Source organism: Phocoena phocoena, chromosome 18 (genome assembly GCF_963924675.1).
Source record: "Phocoena phocoena chromosome 18, mPhoPho1.1, whole genome shotgun sequence".
In the NCBI taxonomy this organism is placed as follows: Eukaryota; Metazoa; Chordata; class Mammalia; order Artiodactyla; family Phocoenidae; genus Phocoena; species Phocoena phocoena.
Genome location: NC_089236.1, coordinates 25953106 through 25976849, shown reverse-complemented (window position 1 = coordinate 25976849; position 23744 = coordinate 25953106). Strand labels below are relative to the sequence as shown.

General features: G+C 42.4%; 1 pseudogene; it reads right to left on the bottom strand.

Moving 5' to 3' along the window:
* Positions 1-383: 383 nt before the first annotated feature.
* Positions 384-5374, bottom strand: LOC136137528 (protocadherin-8-like; annotated as a pseudogene).
* Positions 5375-23744: the final 18370 nt, after the last annotated feature.

Genomic DNA, 23744 nt, shown 5'->3' with positions numbered 1-23744 from the left:
GACTATGTCTTTCTGAGGTTGGGTCATAAAAGAAGATGGGTCTTTGTCTTGTTTGTTGGAGCATTCATGTTTGCAACCGTAAGCTAGCATGTGACTTTCCTGAGGCCGCCATGCTGTCAGAGAATCAAGCCATGTGTACAGGACACATGTAGCCCCCCTTCCCATCCCCAAGTCTGCAATCCTAGAATTTCAGTCATCCTAGTTACCACGCCAGACACATGACTGAATAAGCCTTCAGATGATTCCAGCTCCCAGCCATCACATCTTCTCAGCTAAAGCCTCAGAAACTGAAACAGGCACAAGCTATGTCCCGTCCAAAATGGCCCAGAGAATCCATGAGCATAATATGATTGTTGTAAACCACTGTATTTGGGGCTAGTTTGTTACCCAGCATTCATAACTGGGACACCATGATAGGGATTTTGGATAAGTGAAAAATCTTTGGAGAGTTGATTAACATAATCTGATTTATGAAGTAAAAGGATCACTCTAGTTCCTGCAGGGAGAACAGACTGCAAGAGGGCAATCATGCAAGCAGAGAGGCCAGTTTGGACCTACTGCAGTTGTCCAAGCAAGAGATGATAGTGCCCCGGCTAGGGCAGCAGCAATGAAGATAGTGAGAAGAGCTTTGATTGACAATATAGTTTCAAAGTAATTCCAATAGGATTTGCTGATGGATTGGAAGTTGTGTGTGGGAAGACACAAATCAAGAATGACACAAAGGATTTTGGACAGAGCAAGCAACTAAGTTAATAGAGGTGTCATTTCCAGAGCTACAAACATTAGAGGAAGAGTGGGTTTGGGGAACAGAAATCAAGAGTTCAGTGTTGAACATGTGATATGTTCATTAAACACCCAAATGGAGACGTGGAAGAAGCAAGTAGGTATACAAATTTGGAGGTCAGGAGAGAGGCTGTTTCCGTAGTAGTATGTTCAACTCTAAGTGCCTCATTTTAGGAGAGATATATACAAACTAGAGAATATTCAGAAGAAGGGGACCAGGATGCAGATACTTTTAAAAGCCATACCATTTAAAGTAAAAAATGTTGAAGGAACTAAACATAGGGTGGGCAAAAGTATCTATGATGGTGAAGAGGCACTTGAATCAGTAGGACATAGCATCAGGACTCATCTCTGAGAGACTAAACATCTAATGCCCACTTTTGTGGAGACTAACATAAAACACCTCAAAATTGACTATGCCTTTCCCCACAGGAGATACCGTTCCAGAACCAGACACCATTACAGAGATTTTGACCTCAACACTACAGGAGATGGACTGAATAGCATAAGACTGTATTGGTGCAGGATTCACTGAACAGAGCAAAGCCAAAAAAACCCACACACCCCTCAAAAATAAATAAATAAAATTTAAAAAGAAATATCAAAAAAAGAAAAAAAATCTATCCCCATATGTTCCCAGCAAATGGCATACTGGCCTATATGAAATTTACCTATTCACATGCTGTTCCCTTCTGGAATACCCACAGGGGGGAAGTTATCCTTAGTGCTCGTGACACTAAGTTATTTTAGTATTAATAACCACAATATTCTGATTTTTCAGTATTTTAATCTTTTGCATTAATAGAGGCAGTTTAGTCGGGTGAGGAAATCTGGGGCTTCCCTGGTGGCGCAGTGATTGAGAGTCCGCCTGCCAATGCAGGGGACTCGGGTTCGTGCCCCGGTCCGGGAAGATTCCACATGCCGCGGAGCGGCTGGGCCCGTGAGCCATGGCCACTGAGCCTGCACGTCCGGAGTCTGTGCTCCGCAACGGGAGAGGCCACAACAGTGAGAGGCCCGCGCACCGCAAAAAAAAAAAAAAAGAGCAGGAAATCTAAAGCCAGAATTCCTGGGCTAAGATCTTAACTCCAACACTTGGGCAAACTACTTAAACTCTCTGTGCCTCAGTTTCCTACCTCATTAGATTTATCATGGGGAATAAATAAGTCAATAAATAAGTCAATAAATATATTTAAAATACATAGAAACAGCTATATAGTCAGTGATTAAAAATATTAGCTCTATTCAGCAGCATTCAGAGTACTCCGATCTATGCATGTACAGTTAAGACCCCTTGTTCAGTTTTTTTTAATTATGCATTCGGGCATATAATATTATGACTTTGAAAGCAAGAACTTCAAAGTCACAGGTGTGAACTTACCCTCTTGCTTTGCAATCATTCCAAAAAGTGCTTTCTTGATATCAGAACTGTTGTCATTCAATTCACTGTCTCCTTTTCCACTATCTCTCACACTGAACTTATCTGGATTTGAATGTGTCCTGGAAGTGAAAAGGAAAAAAACTACTCTGTTATCCATAAAAATGTACAAAATTTCAAACCCATGGCTTAGAGATAATGATAAATACTCTGCAATTACCTTAAACTTGCAGTAGATTTATCCTCTCCCCACAGGAATGGGGAAAGAAAAGGACCTGAGACGGAACCCTGTTTAAAAAGAGGTGTGAGAGCAGCAGTTAATAATATTTCACCCTTAGATATCAGAACTGACAGAGCAGGTACAGCATCCCTCATCTGCAGTGCTGCAGGAAGACACCATTTAAACCCTGATGGAAAGGGATTCGAGCTGGACCCATAGGGAAGTTACCAGGGGCCGAAACAGCAGGAATAGACATGGGCCTCCAGGAACACATGAGCATCAGGTCTCCTCCTGCTCTCATCGGTGAAGAATTTTTCCTCTCAGATAAAAAATAAGTCCCGAAAAATTAGCCACTTTAAGTCCCAAATCTGATCAGGCACTGAATTTTCATAAAGCTCCCAGCGTGAAAATTTACTGAATGCTAACGAGGACACTAAGAGAGCTGGGGGTGCGCTACCTGGGCCCAGGGGATCTCGTTCCTCTTCCGAGGCGAGGAGCATAAGGACACCGCACTGTTCCCGGACTGGGAAGTCTCGGCAGACTCGTTCTCCTACGCCTCTGAGGAAGTGGAAAGCGGCGGTGTCTCCACGAAGAACCTTGGGTTGAACCTCCCAGGATCAGCCCCTGATGTCCTGCAACATGGGCAAGCCTGGCCACTGCTCGCATGGCACCTGCTCTGTCTGTGCTCACAAAGCCTCTTCCTCCGCGTCCTGGCCTTGCCTGAGCAGGAACAAGTCACGGTGACGATGGCCACCGGCGGAAGGCCGCAGCCGCTGGTCAAAGCCCCGACCACAACCACGGAGAGGTCAGGGTGCCGTCCTGCTCCATGCGCCGTGCGCCGTCCCGCGGACACCTCCCATTCCTCGTTTGCCGGCGGAGGCGGCCGTGGCACCAGCACCACCTCTCCGCCAGGTGGCGCCGAGTGCGCGGGCACGAAGATCAAGGTGGCCGTGCACTACCGGGCCGGCTGGCCTCCGGCAAGCACCACGACGGCCGCCGTCAGCGGGTCGGCGGGCTGCGGGGACAGGCGGCACTGCAGGGACAGCTCACCCGTGGCCGGGTGTAGCGCTAGCGCCCCGGGGCCGCAGTCGCTCCGCGTTGAGGTCTTTGTCCGTGTCCCTAGCCTGCAGTCGGGTCAGCAGGTAGCCCAGGGGCGCGTCCCGGGGCAGAGGGGCCTGGGCTGAGTCACTGACGAGCGGCGGGGTCACCAGCCGAGGAGCGTGGTCGTTCTGGTCCTCCACATGCAGCCGCATCACGGCCCGGCCCCGGACCGGCCGAGAGCCGCCGTCGAGCGCCTCCAGCCCCAGCCGCAGCTCAGCCAGTTCCTCGCGGTCAAAGCACTGTCGTGCGTGCAGCTCCCCGGTGACGGGGTCCAATGAGACGTAGGTGGACACGGAGCCTCCAGCAGCCAGTAGGTGACCTGGGCGTTGCGGCCCAGGTCCGGGTCCCTGGCGGCCACCGAGGCCAAGTAGGCCCCGGGCAGGTTGTTCTCACTCACCGACACCTCGTAGACCGGCCGCGTGAAGAGCGGCTCGTTGTCGTTCTCGTCGCTCACCCGCACCAGGTAGGGCCGCACGGTGCGCAGCGGGGGCGCGCCGCGGTCCTCGGCCACGAGCGTCAGGTTGTACTCGGCGATGCGCTCGCAGTCCAGCGACCCCGCGATCACCACCAGGTAGCTGCCCGCGTAGGCCGGCTGCAGTCGGAAGTGCTCGTGCCCATAGAGGGCGCAGCGCACTTGCCCCTTGGCTCCCGAGTCCCTGTCCGAGGTGCTGACCAGCGCCACCAGGCTCTTGCGTGCCGCGCCGTCTGGCACCAGGGAGATGGCTCCGGCCTCTGGCGTCCCGGGCCCGGTCGACGAGGTCGCGTCCGCACCCCCGAGAGCAGCGGCGGCGGCGGCGAAGGGCGAGGCGACAGGCGCGCCCGGGGCGGCCAGCGGGGTGATGGCGATGTCCGGCGCGTTGTCATTGACGTCGCAGATGCGCACGATGACTTTGCAGGTGGCGGCGCGGGGCCCGGGGCCGCGGTCCTGCGCCCGCACGTCCAGTTCGTAAGTGTCCTGGCGCTCGTAGTCCACGGGCCAGCCAGGGTGAGGCGGCCCGAGCGCCGGTCGAGGCGGAAGAGGCGGCGCGCCTCGGGCTGGGTACGGGAGCCGAAGGCGAACACCACGTCGCCGTTGGGGCCCTCGTCGGGGTCCGCCGCGTCCAGGTCGAGCAGTAGCGAGCCCACGGGCGCGTCCTCTGCCAGCTCCACCTCGGCCACGGCGCCCTGCGGGAAGGCCGGGCTGTGGTCATTCGCGTCCAGCACGCGCACACTGAGGGCGGCCGTGGCGGAGCACGGTGGGCAGCCTCCGGCCTGGGCCACTAGCTCCAGGTTGTAGGCGGCCTGGCTGTCGCGGTCCAGCTCCTGCAGCAGCACCAGGTCGGCGCACTGGGCACCGTCCGCGCGCGTCTGCAGCTCCACGCGGAAGGGGCTGTGCGGCCAGGCACACGCTCTGCAGCCCATTGGCCTCCACGTCCTCGTCTATGGGCACCTCCAGGGGGATGCGTGTGCCCACGGCCGCGCCCTCAGACACCTCCTCCGGGATCTGGGCCCGGGAAAAGCGTGGCTCGTGGTGGTTGACGTCCCTTACCTCCACCTCCACGTGCACCAGCCGGAACTGCTCTTGCTAAAAGCTTACCACTTTGAAGGCCTGGCCGCACAGCCGCTCGAGGTCCAGGCCTGCATCTCTGAGGACGGTCGCCCTCTTGCACCTGGACCAGCGAGCTGTTGATCTTAATCAGGCGGAACTGGCTTGGCACCTCGCGCTGGGAATTAAACAGGATGTGGTCAGACAGAATACCGATGAAGGTGCCGAGGGCTTCTTCCTCAAAGGTGAGGAAATTGACAGTTTCTTTGCAAGACCCTGACACCAGAAGCAGCAACAGAAGAAGCAACAGGGACCCCAGTCCAGCCCTGTGTAAAGTGTCAGCGGGGAACCTGAGTCTCCAGTGAGACATTCCTGTTAGTCAAAGGGAAAGAAAAGCACCAACAATCCGAGTCTCTGCGCTCAGACTTCCAGCCTTCCCAAGGCCTCCTGAGTGCACAGTCAGGAGACACTTGCTGTCTTAAATACTTTTGATCACTAAACCCTCTCTGCTATATAATCGCTTTTCTCTGCCTGGGGCCCAAGCAAGCTTTTTCTGAACCCTACCGGGGAGGTTACTAGGGAAGAATATGCAAATTAGCATCCATCTGGACCAATCCACAGTCTCCCAGCCTCTGGGTCATGTTCTTCCCTTGAAAGAGCTCACAGAAGGGGCTGGAGAGCTGAACAGTGGCCAGGGCAGTGCAGGGGATCATTAAGATCCCTACAGAAGTTTACACGATAAAAACGCACCCTGCTTGCTTTGCTAGTGTGCCCGAATCTCACTTTGAGAGTATGCACAGGGGACCCGCAGCATCTTTATTCCTTCCTGAGCACACATAGTCCTCGGACAGAGGCACAATTGCTATTCTCCTTTACCATTTTGAAACTAATGCATATATGCATCCTTTGCCACCCACGGTTATCCATCTATATTGGGTTATCATTTCCTGTATTGAAAGATTCTGGGGGAGCAGCTTCTCCAGAGTCAGGCAGTCTCTAATCAGAGAAGAACTGTTTTCCAAAGTAATCATTTCTGAATAGCTTTTCCCAAGCAAAGAAACGATTAATGATGAAATTTCAGCCCCTTCATCTCCTTTTATGTCAGTAATTACTTACACATGAAGACTCGGTGTCAGTCAGGGAGGTTAGTCAGCCACAATTCACTGCAAGGGATAGTTAAGGGTAAGAAAAAGATTTAGGGAAATACATTGCAGTCAGTCTCGTTAGAAAATTGTTATACACCAATTATTTTTTAAAAGCCCTTGGCTGAAGAAAACCGCAGGTGGCCTGATAGGCTGAAGGCTAAAGAAACATTAAACCATCTGTCTAAAGCACAATAGTCCTATATTAAGTTCTCTTTATGTGTGAAGTGTTCTAAATGCTAAACAGTCCCACATGTTAATGATGACATTGTTCCTCGTGCCATGGAGCCGTCATCAAGGCAGAGTGTCCTTTAACCAGTCATCTTGAATAAAATCAGTGAGCAGGCTAAGCTATTAACATGCCCAGGCTATTCTTAGCTCCTACATGATCTGTAATGTTATTGATTCCTGTAGAGACATGTCAGTAAATGACTTTTTTTTTCCTTTCACTCTTAAGAGGGAGGTGCGCTTATTTTAGCACCAGGATCTGTGGACCGAGTTCTGAAACTGAGCCACCTTTGATGAGATAATTAATTTCCAGGGGTTTTAATTTAGTGGAGCATTTGGCAATGACTCTAATTATAAGTACCAGTAACCGATAGAGAAGTACAGTGGGGAGCATGGCTTGATTTTCATCAGGTACTCTGAGATCCTAAAAAGAGAAAAAGCTTCATTTTGTTTACCTTAGATTTTTTTAATTTAATGTTTTAATGTAGTATAGTTGATTTACAATGTGTTAATTTCTGCTGTACAGCAAAGTGACTTAGTTATACACACATAGACATTATTTTTTTTATATTCTTTCCCATTATGATTTATCACAGGATATTGAATATAGAAGGACTGGGAGTTTGTGATTAGCAGAGGTAAACTATTATACATGTGGTGGATAGGCAACAAGGTCCTACTGTACTTTAGATTTTTAAAATTTTGCCTGGTGAGGCATTCATCTGAGGAAGGAAACAACTCTACTTCAGTTTAGTGAGATTAGATTTCTTTCTTTTTTTTAATTTTATTTAATTTAATTAATTAATTTATTTTTGGCTGTGTTGGGTCTTCGTTTCTGTGCAAGGGCTTTCTCTAGTTGTGGCAAGCGGGGGCCACTCTTCATCGTGGTGCGCGGGCCTCTCACTGTCACGGCCTCTCTTGTTGCGGAGCACAGGCTCCAGACGCGCAGGATCAGTAATTGTGGCACACGGGCCTAGTTGCTCTGCAGCATGTGGGATCCTCCCAGACCAGGGCTCGAAGCCGTGTCCCCTGCATCGGCAGGCAGATTCTCAACCACTGCGCCACCAAGGAAGCCCGAGACTAGATTTCTTGTTGGCCAGTATCCTCAATGGTATTAAGACAGTTTGCTTTCTTTCTTAGAACTGAGTACTCCAAGGAAGCATCTGGTTATTCAGTCTTTGGGTCTCAGGGAAAACAAGAGGATCTGATCCCTTTACCCAATTTCTTCATTCCTAGATGCCCCTTATCAGAAGACTGAAAACTGATTCGGCCCATGCATTTTAAAAGGCACATGCTTCCATGCACTTTAGCCAGGAGAGGGACCCATTTCATCACAGTCCAAGTCTTGGCCCTTCTCTCTCTCGTGGCACACGGTCCCTGCCAAGCCTGGCTCTTGCCAGTTTTCAGCGTCATTCTTGCCATTCACGATCAGAAAAACTGCTCAGTATCCTGAAAATGAAGACTAGTCTATGACTCTATCTACTGAACATCAAAAGACACAGATAAAAGATTTTAAAAGTCAGGCAATCATACACATTACTTCCACAATGCTAAACAACTGGCCACTTAATGTTTGAAAACATCCACCTATGATGCTTAAATGCTTGATTGCATTTTCCCCACTTCGCCTCCAGCCGTTTGGCAGCAAGGAGACCATCTATGATAAGGAACGTGCTATATTGTCAGAGACTCATTATTAGCATTAGCTTTGTTTCCTAGTAAACAACCACGTTATTAAAACACTGCTTTATGAATGAAAGACAGCTGGAGTTTCAAGAAAGAGACATTTTCTGAAGCAAAAATCAGTTCTGTGCCAGTAGATTGACAAGCTGAATAATATAGAAACTGCATGATCTGTCCCCTTAGGATGTGTCATCGGGAAGCCGTGTTTACAGCCTTGAGCCCATGGTACTCTCATGTTCCATTCTGTTGGCTCTATTAGATAAAAATCTGTCTCAATATTAAAAGCACTGTGGCAGAAATTTGCTTTATGTCGCTTGTTTTCCCATTTGCCAGCATATTGCCAAACTATACTGCCACCACTACAGGAAGACCAAAATGTGGATAAAGCAGCAGTTTAGTTTCAAAAGGGATGAAGGGGGGGTGGGGGGATTTGGTTGAACTCCCTACAGTGTTTACTTTTGTTCCTAAAACAAAAGCACCAGACATACTAGTGTTCCCCCAAAATGCCAGAAAACCAGATCTGTAAAACAGGATTTGCATTCTAATCATTTTAATAAAAGATTTTCTCTTTTGCTGAACGAGAGACTCCAGCGTGCCCCTTACACACTGAGGCACGCTGGACAGAAACTAAGGTAACTTTCACCGTAAACATGGGGGAAAATGGTCCCTAATTCAAAATAGTGTCTGTGCCTTTGCATATTCCCCTTTTCCTATTACATAAAACTAATAACATATTTAGGGGAAAAACTGAAACCACAGGAAAATCCCTAATGTAAATATTTGGCTAGATTATGGTGTTCACACTTGAGAGTAGGTATCAACTTCTATAGAACCTTAAACTAACAGTTCCAGAAACAGTTTTTGTCCCATTTAGAATAAATCACTCTATGTACTATGTGAGACCCATTTTCATTTCTCAACTGAACAAACATTCTGGAGAAAAGGTTTTAATGAGCAAAACATTATCAAGTGCAATGTTGCTGTCTTAAAGCAGCACGTTCTAGAAATTGAAGCAATGAAGACTGTTTGAAAGGAAAAAAATCAACCTAACAACTGGGGTTTTTCTTTCTATTTTTAAAATCATACCTTGAGGGCTTCCCTGATGGCGCAGTGGTTGAGAGTCCGCCTGCCGATGCAGGGGGACACGGGTTTGTGCCCCGGTCCGGGAAGATCCCACGTGCCGTGGAGCGGCTGGGCCCGTGAGCCATGGCCGCTGAGCCTGCGCGTCTGGAGCCTGTGCTCCACAGCGGGAGAGAGGCCACAACAGTGAGAGGCCCGCGTACCGCAAAAAAAAAAAAAAAAAAAATCATACCTTGAAAAAGCTAAACTCATTCTTCAGCAGGATGAGCCCCCCAAATTGAGAGTAACTGTTTTAAGTGCTCGCATAAGAAGGGTCATTATATCACATTCCTGTTACCCCACTGACCCCATTAGGTCTTGACTGTGCATTCATTTATAAGAAAAGTCATCAGCAAATTGCTGGTCCTTTCTGGAAAATGATTTCAGGGAAAATAATTCAGCTCTGAAGTCAGCCAAAATACTGTCTACAAGCGTAGCCTAGAAACAAATGATATTTATCAACTACTTAAGTGCTTGAACCTAGACAAAATCACAGGGAACCACTATAGAGTATCAACACTAATCATAAATTCCCCTTAACATTAAACAAGGATTTAAATGACATAATCTTCACTTAGAAAAAAATTTTCCCATAGGATCATTATGTTAATAATGATATTATCAAAACTATGTAATCTTAAAATACAACATAAAACTAGTTTTTAAACTGCTGATTTTATTAGCCTAGCTCTATGAAGGAAATTAAGTCAATGAATAATGAAAATTATTTTACCTTTTTGGTTCAGGGATACCTCAAACCCCAACTGAGCCAGAGAAATTGACTTTGGTACTTGACTTCGGTCATTGGCTCAAGGACCATACTTTGGATTCTTACCACTCTATAGGAAAAAAATTATCTGCCCCCCTCTCAAGAATGTTGCAAAGCAAGAGAAGAATAAAAGAATATGGACTAAGGAGTAACTTTTCATCTGTGCCTTATTTTATCTTCATCTCTCTTCCTCTCACCTGAACCTCTCTATTCCTAATCTAAAACAAAGCTTGTGACCACCAGTAATCAGAGCACTTTGGGGTCCTTTTTTTTTTTGGCTGCATTGGGTCTTCATTGCTGCATGCAGGCTTTTTCTAGTTGCAGCGAGCAGGGTCTACTCTTCATTGTGGTGTGCGAACTTATTGCAGTCACTTCTATTGTGGCGGAGCATGGGCTCTAGGCGTGTGGGCTTCAGTAGTTGTGGCACGTGGGCTCAGTAGTTGTGGCTCACGTTCTCTAGAGCGCAGCCTCAGTAGTTGTAGCACACAGGCTTAGTTGCTCCGCAGCATGTGGGATCTTGCCGGACCAGGGCACGAACCCGTGTCCCCTACATTGGCGGGCAGATTCTTAACCACTGCACCACCAGGGAAGTCCCCACTTTGGGGTCCTTTATCAACAGATATTTGATCAAGTATTGGTGATGCAATATAGCTCACAGCCTTGTAGAAGAAAATACTTAAATGCTAAAAACATAAAGCCATCAGCGTTCAGAGAAGACACAGTGCCAAATGACTTGGAGAAAGTTATATTAAGTGCAAATAGGAAGAGATCTCAGGCTTTACAGGTAAAGTCAGAGTCAGCCAGAACTGCCAGGGATGTAGAGAACCCAGGAGTGATGTTTACAAGCTATGGAGAAAGGCAGGCACAGAGCTTTTTATGGCGACTAAATATACCAGTTGGTCGGAATGGATGGCTTTAGGAGGACAAGCCTGAATGGGTGGCACAGTTGAGGAGGACCTTGATGTAAGCTAAAGAGTTTAGACACTTTTAAAGCAGTAGTGAGAAAGTATTGAAGTTTGTGGAGAAAGAGGTTTTTGATATGTATTCTATTACAGTAGTTCCCCCTTACTTAAGGGGGATTTGTTCCAAGACCCCCACTGGATGCCTGAAACAACAGATAGTACTGAACCCTATTATATATTCTATGTTTTTTCCTATACATATATCCCTATGATGAAGTTTAATTTATAAATTAGGCACAGTAAGAGATTAACAACAATAACTAATAATAAAATAGAACAATTTTAACAATATACTGTAATAAAAGTTATGTGAATATGATCTCTCTCTCCTTCTCTCTGTATCAAAATATCTTATTGTACAAATTTAATGCCTTTTCTATGCTCACTAAGCACTTCTCGTGCACTGTAGCCATAGCTTTTGCAGTTTGAGATGCAACAGCAAAACTAGCACAAATTTCTTTTCCCTTCTTCACAATTTCATGGATAGAAAATTTATTCATACCATAGATCTTAGCAACCTCAGCATACAGTTTTTTTTCTTTCCTTATTAAGTGAGGCAACTTTCACCTTTTCACTTAAAGCAAGCACTTTATGGCTTCTCTTTTGCATATTCAAATTCCCAGCTTCACTATTCTGGCCCTTTGGGGCTATTATGAAGTAAAATAAGGAGTACCTGAACACAAGCACTGTGATACTGACAGTCTATCTGATAACCAGGTGGCTACTAGGTGACGAAGGGTCAGGATTCACTGGACAAAGGGATGATTCTTGTCCCGGGTGGGATGGAGCAGAATGGCATGAGATTTCATCACCCTACTCAGAATACCATGCAATTAAAAAAAACTATGAATTGTTTATTTCTGGAACCTTCTATTTAATATTTTCAAACTTCAGTTGACCATAGGTGACTGAAACCAGGGAAAGTGAAACCACAGATAAGGAGGTGGAGATAAGGGGGAACTATTATATGATAAATAACATAGATGATTGCCTTTCCTGAACATTGGTGAAATCCTCAAAAAGGATTGGATTTTTTTGGAAGCTTTAAACCATGATCCAGCACAATGACTGGCTTATCATAAATATTTGCCAAATAAATGATCAAGGCAGTATGATATGGTATACAACTTCTGCCTACCTCAAAACCTACCCTGTAGCAGAATGAATTAAAGAGATGATAGGAAGCAAGGAGAAGACCAATTTAGGTGCCTCTGCAATTATATACCAGATGTTAAAGGCCTGAACAATGACTTTGAAGAAGTATTGGGTGAGAACCTAAGAAACACTGAAAAGGAAAACTTGGCAGGATTTCATGGCATATAAGCTGTAGGAGATGCAGAAGATGGAACAAATAAGTGATTCTAAAGTACTGGATGGCTTAAGGAATAGTCATACTTTCTTAGTGCTCTCAAATATTGAGCAATACGGTATTCCCAAATAGAATTCCCAAAGGCCCCTGCTACTTACCAGCTGAAGGACCACACACAAAAGACTTTATCTCTACAGACTTCAATGTCTTTAGGAAAGAATGCTTACTTTGAGGGATTGCCTTGAGGTTTAAGAAAGAAAATGTGGGAAGAGCAAAAAGCCCAGTGCCTACCATTTTGTGAGGTCTCAAAAGACAACTGAATCCTTTGTTAGAAGCACTTGCATATCACATACCTTTATTTAAAGGTATATTTCTTATCCCCATTAGAAATTCTTCCAGGTATTAATCATGTTTTCATCAAATTTGTATCCTGGAGCCCAGGACATTGCCAACCACATGAAAGGGGCTCATGAATATTTTGAAATAGTTGTGAGGGTCCCACCACCCAATGTCACTTCTGTGTAATTCTTACCACATTACATCATCTGAATTCTAAACTGGAAAACTTGCTAAAGGATCATAAGATCCTCGGAACTTGTAGATTATGTGAGACTTCTGCAATAAGTGAGACTTATGGAATAATATGCAAGACTTGGTGCAGCCACAAGTAACAAAACTGGTTTCTTGAGTCAGTTTCAACACTGTCCTATCAGGGCACATTGGACATTCATTGTTTTTGCCTCTTCAGCATCCAGTTTTCTTTTGAGAAACCACCTCTTCGATAAGTCAGTCCATGTGAGTAAGGTATGATAGACACCACCACTCCTGGTACTCAGATCACCACATGACCCAGGCTTAGACAAATTAAAATAGCCCATCCTCCTAGCTACAGTGATTGACTCAGGTACGTGCATGTTTCCCAGTTCGGGCCAATCAGAGCCATTGGGCGTCAGCTCCAGGATTGTTGCTACTATTACTAAGAAAGGGATATTTCTTTTTTTCCTCTGGAGTTGCTGAGCTAAGAAGATGTAAGCTGGAAATGAGCCACTAGGTTGAGAGTGCTTGCCTGAGTATAAATTCAACATTAAAAAAAAAAAAAAACTGAAATGGCTCTGAGCACTTAGATCCAACCATGCCTGATCTCCCACTGCAGTTTTCATTTAAGTATCACAGCAAGTTCCCCTTTTTTATCCAAGAAAATTAGCAGCTGGATTTCAGTTATTTGTGTCCTAAACAATCAAAACAAATTCCAACAATGGGAAAGGAATTCTAAGTAACAGACTCTAAAATGAGTAATTATCTGAGGGGATCCAGGGAGGAGGTCCATGGAGACCTATCTATACACTAAGTCAAGAGGTTGCCCTGCTCTCTTGCTATGTGTTTGCACAGCCGCTGGCAAACCATTACTTGTATTTTGGGATTCAGATCATGTGTCTACTAAAGCCAGAGAATATGATTGGAGGGAAGGGCTTGGCTACATTTATTTTAAAAGAGGATAGTCTCCAGTTGAAGATAGTCCCTCAGAGAGCAGAAGGGGAAGAAAGTATAATATCACTAAAGGAGCCCCTTTTCTGACTGAGGCCAATAATCCAAGAAGGTTGAAAATTGGCAATCTTGGCAAGTCTTAAGGGAAAAAAAGCAAAAATGTCTGTACCAAACTAAAGTTAGTGCAAAAAAATCAATGGCAGAAATAATCAGGAAGATAACATTGAGGTCTCACAGAGCCTTGATGTCCCCAGTCCCTCTCAAACTCCCCTTAAGTTTGGAAGATCCAAGTTAAGAAAAATTAAAATCACCTCACAGCAAAAAAGCCATCCCTTGAGATGCAACTTGGAAACAGAGGGACATGTATCAACTGTGATTCCCACCCCAAGAAATTGTTCTGAACGACCCTGGAGAGGCCCAGGTGGAAGTCATTTAAGCTAAGGGTTAAAGGCATGAACAGAACATTCAGGGCTGTTGCTAGGAGATGGAAATCCCTGGGCTGGGATTTGAGCACTGTCTTCAGCTTTGATAGTGGAGTTGATCAAATGCAAGTAAATATTAAACTATTACCTGGCAAACAAGGGGCTGAGATTCCTGAACCCTCAACAATAAATGGTAAAGCCCCTGGAATATCATCTCAATTCCCAGCTCAGATGTGGTCACAGAGGAAAAAGGCTAAGAAAGAGCATCTTTGTGACTAGGATCCGGGGAGGCCATCCTGGCCAATCTAGGAACACACATCACAGTCAGCTTAGGGAGTCCTTTCATCTTCTGGCAAACAGCCTACGTGCTGTGGACAGTGGCCACTGAGCGTGGTTCTCTCTTTTCCAGATGAGTGTTTTAAATTGAAGTTATTTGTCATTGATCTGTTGGGGAATGTTAAGTGTATCAGATAAGTAGTCAGATCATGAGCAGTTGTTATACCCAACCCTGACTGAGAGCAGTGCAAATCTCAAGATTTGACTTGTTACAGGACCCAGTAATTATACCTTATATTAAGCTTCCTTAGAGAACTGATTAGGTCACCAAGTAGTGATTTATTTTTAAATAATTTTTCTGTATGGTATGGAGTGGGGGCTGAGGTTTATTTTTTTTCATATGTTGTTCCAGTACATTTAGTGAAAAGAGTATCCCTTCCTCATTGAATTATCTTGTTGCTTTTGTCAACATGAACACATAGGGGTCTATTTCTGACTGCGCTATTTTGTTCCATTGATTATACGTCTACCCTTCTGACAATTCCATATTGTCTTGCCTACTGTAGCATTTATGGAATGTCATGAAACCACATAGTATAAGTCTTCCAACATCAGTTTTCTTTTTCAGAATTGTTTTGACTATTCTAGGTCCTTTGCATTTCTGTGTAGACGTTAGAATCAGCTTCTCAATTTCTACAAAAATGACGTCTGCAATTTTGGTTGGAATTTCATTGAATCTATGTTTCAACTTGGGGAAAATGAACATCTTAACAATATTGAGTCTGCTAATCCATAAATATGGTAGATCTCTTTATTTACAGTTTTAAACATTTCTCTTAGAAATATTTATTGTTTTCAATACACAAGTCTTTCCTGTCTTTTGTTACATATACTTAAAAGTATTTTATGTTTTTTGATACTATCCTAAATATTTTTTGATATTTATTTTTATCTCTTTGTTACTGATATACAGAGACACAGTTGATTTTTTTTACTTGGATGTATCCTGAGGACATTAATAAGTTCATTTATTAAATATAGTTGATTGTTTGCTTATTTGGTTTTTTTAAACATCTTTATTGGAGTATAATTGCTTTACAATGGTGTGTTAGTTTCTGTATAACAAAGTGAATCAGCTATACATATATATATATCCCCATATCTCCTCCCTCTTGCATCTCCCTCCCACCCTCCCTATCCCACCCCTCTAGGTGGTCACAAAGCACCGAGTTGATCCCCCTGTGCTATGCAGTTGCTTCCCACTAGCTATCTATTTTACATTTGGTAGTGTATATATGTCCATGCCACCCTCTCACTTCATCCCAGCTTACCCTTCTCCTTCCCCAAGTCCTCAAGTCCATTCTCTACATCTGAGTCTTTATTCCTGTCCTGCCCCTAGGTTCTTCAGAACCATTTTTTTCCTTAGATTCCATATATGTGTGTTAGCATACAGTATTTGTTTTTCTCTTTCTGACTTACTTCACTCTGTATGACAGGCTCTAGGTCCGTCCACCTTGCTACAAATAACTCAATTTCATTTCTTTTTATGGCTGAGTAATGTTCCATTGTATATGTGCCACATCTTCTTTATCCATTCATCTGTCAATGGACACTAGGTTACTTCCATGTCCTGGCTATTGTAAATACAGCTGCAATGAACATTGTGGTACATGACTCTTTGAATTTTGGTTTTCCCAGGGTATATGCCCAGTAGTGGGATTGCTGGGTCATATGGTAGTTCTATTTTTAGCTTTATAAGGAACCTCTATACTGTTCTCCATAGTGGCTATATCAATTTACATTCCCACCAACAGTACAAGAGGGTTCCCTTTTCTCCACACTCTCTCCAGCATTTATTGTTTGTAGATTGTTTTGAAGATAGGCGTTATGACCGGTGTCAGGTGATACCTCATTGTAGTTTTGATTTGCATTTCTCTATCGATTGGTGATGTTGAGCATCCTTTCATGTGTTTGTTGGCAATCTGTATATCTTCTCTTGAAAAATGTCTATTTAGGTCTTCTGCCCATTTTTGGATTGGGTTGTTTGTTTTTTTGATATTAAGCTGTGTGAGCTGGCTGTATATTTTGGGGATTAATTCTTTGTCAGTTGGTTCATTTGCAAATATTTTCTCCCATTCGAGGGTTGTCTTTTCATCTTGTTTATGGTTTCCTTTGCAGTGCAACAGCTTTTAAGTTTCATTAGGTCTCATTTATTTATTTTTGTTTTTATTTACATTTCTCTAGGAGGTGGGTCAAAAAAGATCTTGCTGTGATGTATGTCATGGAGTGTTCTGCCTATGTTTTCCTCAAAGAGTTATAGTGTCTGGGCTTACATTTAGGTCTTTAATCCATTTTGAGTTTATTTTTGTGTATGGTGTTAAGGAGCATTCTAATTTCATTCTTTTACATGTAGCTGTCCAGTTTTCCCAGCACCAATTATTGAAGAGGCTGTCTTTTCTCCATTGTATATTCTTGCCTCCTTTATCAAAGATAAGGTGACCATATGTGTGTGGGTTTATCTGTACGTTTTCTATCCGGTTCCATTGATCTATATTTCTGTTTTTGTGCCAGTACCATACTGTCTTGATTACTGTAGCTTTGTAGCATAGTCTGAAATCATAGAGCCTAATTCCTCCAGTTCCATTTTCCTTTCTCAAGATCACATTGGATATTCGGGGTCTTTTGTGTTTCCATACAAATTGTGAAATTTTTTGTTCTAGTTCTGTGAAAAATGCCATTGGTAGTTTGATAGGGAGTGCATTGACTCTGTAGATTGCTTTGAGTAGTATAGTCATTTTCACAATGTTGATGCTTCCAATCCAAGAACATGGTATATCTCTCCATCTATTTGTATCATCTGTAATTTCTTTCATCAGTGTCTTATAGCTTTCTGCATACAGGTCTTTTGTCTCCTAAGGTAGGTTTATTCCTAGATATTTTATTCTTTTTGTTGAAATGGTAAATGGGACTGCTTCCTTAATTTCTCTTTCAGATTTTTCATCATTAGTGTATAGGAATGCAAGAGATTTCTGTGCATTAATTTTATATCCTGCTACTTAACCAAATTCATTGATTAGCTCTAGTAATTTTCTGGTAGCATCTTTGGGATTCTCTATGTATAATATCATGTCATCTGCAAACAGTGACAGTTTTACTTCTTCTTCTCTGATTTGGATTCCTTTTATTTATTTTTCTTCTCTGATTGCTATGGCTAAAACTTCCAAAATTGTATTGAATAATAATGGTGAGAGTGGGCAACCATGTCTTGTTTCTGATCTTTTTGGAAATGGTTTTAGTTTTTCACCATTGAGAACAATGTTGGCTGTGGGTTGTCGTATATGACCTTTATCATGTTCAGGTAAGTTCCCTCTATGCCTACTCTCTGGAGAGTTTTTATCATAAATGGCTGTTGAATTTTGTCAAAAGCCTTTTCTGCATCTATTAGGGTGACCATATGGTTTTTCTTCTTCAATTTGTTAATATGGTTTATCACATTGATTGTTTTGTGTATATTGAATAATCCTTGCATTCGTGGGATAAACCCCACTTGTTCATGGTGTATGATCCTTTTAATGTGCTGTTGGAGTCTGTTTGCTAGTATTTTGTTGAGGATTTTTGCATCTATGCTCATCAGTGATATTGGCCTGTAATTTTCTTTTTTGGTGATATCTTTGTCTGGTTTTGGTATCAGGGTGATGGTGGCCTCATGGAATAATTTTGGGAGTGTTCCTCCCTCTGCTATATTTTGGAAGAGTTTGAGAAGGGTAGGTGTTAGCTCTTCTCTAAATGTTTGATAGAATGCACCTGTGAAGCCATCTGGTTCTGGGCTTTTGTTTGTTGGAAGAGTTTTATTCACAGTTTCAATTTCAGTGCTTGTGATTAGTCTGTTTATGTTTTCTATTTCTTCTTGGTTCAGTCTCAGGAGGTTGTGCTTTTCTAAGAATTTGTCCATTTATTCCAGGTTGTTCATTTTATTGGCATATAGTTGCTTGTAGTAATCTCTCATGATCCTTTGTATTTCTGCAGTGTCGTTTGTTACTTCTCCTTTTTCATTTCTAATTCTATTGATTTGAGTCTTCTCCCTTTTTTTCTTGATGAGTCTGGCTAGTGCTTTGTCAATTTTGTTTATCTTCTCAAAGAACCAGCTTTTAGTTTTATTGATCTTAGCTATTGTTGCCTTCATTTCTTTTTTATTTATTTCTGATCTGATCTTTGTGATTTCTTTCCTTCTGCTAACTTTGGGGTTTTTTGTTCTTCTTTCCCTAATTGCTTTAGGTGTAAGGTTAGGTTGTTTATTTGAGATGTTTCTTGTTTCTTGAGGTAGGATTGTATTGCTATAAACTTCCCTCTTAGAACTGCTTTTGCTGCACCCATAGGTTTTGGGTCATTGTGTTTTCAGTGTCATTTGTTTCTAGGTATTTTTTATTTTCTCCTTGATTTCTTCAGTGATCTCTTGGTTATTCAGTATTGTATTGTTAACCCTCCATGTGTTAGTATTTTTCACAGATTTTTTCCTGTAATTGATATCTAGTCTCATAGCATTGTGGTCAGAAAAGATACTTGATATGATTTCAATTTTCTTAAATTTACCAAGGCTTGATTTGTGACCCAAGATATGATCTATCCTGGAGAATGTTCCATGAGCACTTGAGAAAAATGTGTATTCTGGTGGTTTTGGATGGAATGTCCTATAAATGTCAGTTAAGTCCATCCTGTTTAATGTATCATTTAAAGCTTGTGTTTCCTTATTTATTTTCATTTTGGATGATCTGTCCATTGGTGAAAGTGGGATGTTAAAGTCCCCTGCTATGATTGGGTTACTGTCGATTTCCGCTTTTATGGCTGTTAGCATTTGCCTTATGTATTCAGGTGTTCCTATGTTAGGTGCATAAATATTTACAATTGTTATATCTTCTTCTTGGATTGATCCCTTGATCATTATGCAGTTTCCGTCTTTGTCTCTTGTAATACTCTTTATTGTAAAATCTATTTTGTCTGATATGAGAATTGCTAGTCCAGCTTTCTTTTGATTTCCATTTGCATGGAATATCTTTTTCCATCCCCTCACTTTCAGTCTGTATGTGTCCGTAGGTCTGAAGTGAGTCTCTTGTAGACAGCATATATACGGGTCTTGTTTTCATATCCATTCAGCCAGTCTATGTCTTTTGGTTGGAGCATTTAATCCATTTACATTTAAGGTAGTTATTGATATGTTTGTTCCTATTACCATTTTGTTAATTGTTTTGGGTTTGTTATTGTAGATCTTTTCCTTCTCTTGTGTTTCCTGCCTAGAGAAGTTCCTTTAGCATTTGTTGTAAAGCTGGTTTGGTGGTACTGAATTCTCTTAGCTTTTGCTTATCTGTAAAGGATTTAATTTCTCCATCAAATCTGAATGAGATCCTTGCTGGGTAGAGTAATCTTGGTTGTAGGTTTTTCTCTTTCATCACTTTAAATATGTCCTTCCACTCCCTTCTGGGTTGCAGAGTTTCTGCTGAAAGATCAGCTGTTAACCTTATAGGGATTTCCCTTGTATGTATTTGTTGCTTTTCCCTTTCTGCTTTTAATATATTTTCTTGATATTTAATTTTTGATAGTTTGATGAATGTGTGTCTTGTCATGTTTCTCCTTTCATTTATCCTGTATTGGACTCTCTGTGCTTCTTGGATTTGATTGACTATTTCCTTTCCCATATTAGGGAAATTTTCAACTATAATCTCTTCAAATATTTTCTCAGTCCCTTTTTTGTTCTCTTCTTCTCAGGGGCCCCTATTATTCGAATGTTGGTGCATTTAATGTTGTCTCAGAGGTCTCTGAGACTGTCCTCAATCCTTTTCATTCTTGTTTCTTTTTTTTTTTTTTTTTTTTTGGCAGCACATGGGCCTCTCACTGCTGTGGCCTCTCTCACTGCGGAGCACAGGCTCCAGACGCACAGGCTCAGTGGCCATGGCTTATGGGCCCAGCTGCTCCGTGGCATGCAGGACCTTCCTGGACCAGGGCACAAACCTGTGTCCCCTGCATTGGCAGGCAGACCCCCAACCACTGTGCCACCAGGGAAGCCCTCATTCTTTTTTCTTTATTCTACTCTGTGGTAGTTACTTCCACTACTTTATCTTCCAGGTCACTTATCTGTTCTTCTTCCTCAGTTATTCTGCTATTGACTCCTAGAGAATTTTTAATTTCATTTATTGTGTTGTTCATCATTGTTTGTTTGCTCTTTAGTTCTTCTAGTTCCTTGTTAAACGTTTCTTCTATTTTCTCCATTCTATTTCCAAGATTTTGGATCATCTTTACTATCATTACTCTGAATTCTTTTTCAGTTAGACTGCCTACTTCCTCTTCGTTTGATTGGTCTGGTGGGTTTTTACCTACTCATTCATCTGCTGCATATGTCTCTGTCTTCTCATTTTGCTTAACTTACTGTGTTTGGGTTCTCCTTGTCACAGGCTACAGTTTTGTAGTTCCTATTGTTTTTCGTGTCTGCTCCCAGTGGGTACATTTGGTTCAGTGGGTGGTGGAGGCTTTCTGTTGGAGGGGACTGATGCCTGTGTTCTTGTAGATGAGGCTGAATCTTGTCTTTCTGGTGAGCAGGACATGTCTAGTGGTGTGTTTTTGGGTGTCTGTGAATTAGGCAGCCTCTCTGCTAATGAGTGGGGTTGTGTTCCTGTCTTGCTAGTTGTTTGGCATTGGGTGTCCAGCACTGTCTCTTGCTGGTCGTTGAGTGGAGCTAGGTCTTTGCATTCAAATAGAGATCTCTGAGAGAGCTTTCGCCATTTGATATTATGTGGTGCTGGGAGGTCTCTGGGGAACCAATGTCCTGAACTCAGCTTTTCCACCTCAGAGGCTCAGGCCTAACACCCATCCAGAGCACCAACACCCTGTCAGGTACATGGCTCAGAAGAAAAGTGGGGAAAAAAAAAGTAAAGAAAGACAAATAAAATAAAATAAAGTTATTAAAATAAAATATATATTATTAGAAATAAAAAAATTAAGTAAAAAAAAGAAAGAAAGAGAGAAGAGAGCAACCAAGCCAAAAAGCAATCCACAATGATAATAAGTGCTAAAAACTATACTAAAAAAAAAAAAAAGTGGACAGAGAGAACCCTAGGACAAATGGTAAAAGCAAAGGTTTGGGGAAGTCTGAGGTCTTTTGCCAGCATTCAGTAGGTATTCTGTAGGAGCTGTTCCTCATGTAGATGTCTTTTTGATGTATATGTGGGAAGGAAGGTGATCTCCACGTCTTACTCCTCTGCCATCTTGAAGCTATTTCCTGCTTATTTGTTTTTTATAGACTCAGTTTTTTCTATCATGTCTTTTGTGAATAGAAGCAGTCTTACTTCTTTCTTCTCAATCTTTATCTTTTTTATTCTTTTTTCTAGCTTTATTTCACTGCTGAGAACCTCCAGTAAGATGTTGAAGTAAAGTAAAGAGAGCAAACATCCTTGCCATATTCTCAGTCTGAGAGAACAGCATTCAGTGTTTTACCATTAGCTATGATATTTTTAGTAGATATATTTTAAATGTTCTTTATCAGATTTGGAAACTTCTATTCTAGTACTAATTTGCTGAGAGATTTTATCATATGTGGGTGTTAAAATTTGTCAAGTGTTATTTTCTGTATCTATTGAGATTATCATATGATTTTTTTTCTTCATTTTGTTAGCATGGTGAATTACATATATTTGTTTTAAATGTTAAACCAGCCTTGTTTTCCTAGGATCAACCCCCCATGGTCATAACATGTTACATTTTTTCCAACTATTACTTGATTTGCTAACATTTTTATTTTTGCATCTATGTTTATGAGGGGTATTAGTTTATAATTTTTTCTTCTTGCAATGTCTTTGGCAGGCAAATTAATTACTGTTAGTAAATTCGAACTTGTTAGCCTAGGTTTTAGTCTGTGGAAAGCTCTAATTATTTCTCATTCCTCATAACTTAGTAAACTCAACATCCAAGCTCTGTCTCCCCTGTGGATCTTGTCAAAGCTTAGATGTTTAGGCCTTAATAAGGTAGGCCTAGATTAGACCTGACTACAAGACATGGTCCTGTCTTCTGAGGTATGGCCTTTCTGGTGTCTCAGATGAATGCCTAGGGTGTTAACAAGAACCCTCCTCAGGCTGAATCAGAACTCTAACATCTAGCAATGCTCAACCTCTAGTATCTCTGTCTTGCTCTCAATCCTGTTAGTAGTTAGCTTTTGTGATCTTGTTCTGCATATATGCATTTGGGTCCTCAGTCAAGGATTCACAGGAACTCCTATGTACACTTCTCTCTCACTCTCTCACCATCCAATATAGCTCCCTCCTCCCCAATGCTCAGATATGCAGCTTCCATCCACTTGAGTGGTCCCAAGCTCTTATCTCTGCCTCTTCAAGTCAACTGAACCACCACTCTCAGCATGGACTTAGCTTTCTGGGCTACAGATGGAAACATGAGCAGAGATCTGGATGAACATGGGGAGAAAGGTCCCTTCTCTTGGGGACTGTGCCCTTGTTATTCAATACCTGATATTAGTTGTCTCATATATTTGTCCAGTTTTAAGAGTCATTTATGAAAAAAGCAGCAGTCTTCAAGGTTTTGTTTTAAATTAACTCTTTGTCTCACAGCTACCAGAGGTAAGATATCAGAAACTTTAGGATGATGATAAAATGGATTTTTTAATTGCCTTTTATGTGTCACCAGCAGGCCAAGAGACATCTTTACATAGTGGCTGTGTTCCAAAAGCAGCAAGAGATGGGGCAAACCCTAATGAGAAAGTATTTGGTAAGACTCTGCTTGAATCACATTTGTTAATGCCCCGTTGCCAAAGCAAGTCACATAGCCATGGCCAGTGTCAACATGGAAGAGGATTAATAAAGGGTGAGGATACAGGAAGGTATCATTTGTCAGTGCCATTACTGTAACAATCTACCATATGTATTGACATATCCAGTCATGTACCTAAGCCCTTATGCATTGGTGTCATCCTTCTGCAACAATTCTTAAATATCACAATGTGCTTTTTCTAACAGAGGATGAAAGAGCCAGTAAAATCAGGAAGGTGGACCAGTGATTCCTAAGGTCTTTTCTGCTTTGGCAATTTGACACCAGTAGCTGGGGCTCCATTCCCATAAGTGTAGTTGATAATTATCTATCATGCACTGGTGAAGGTTGTTTATATCAAACCTTCATTTTGATTGGTGAGTACTTATGCTACAGGGCTGCTAAATATTTAGAATATCAACACTGATCATATATGTTGGTTATTTGCAGCATGCTAATCCAAGCCTGGTTAGTACCCTAGGCATAATTCACAGATTCACAAACTCCTTAACGTTTGTCCAAACGCTTTAGGTTATACTTGAA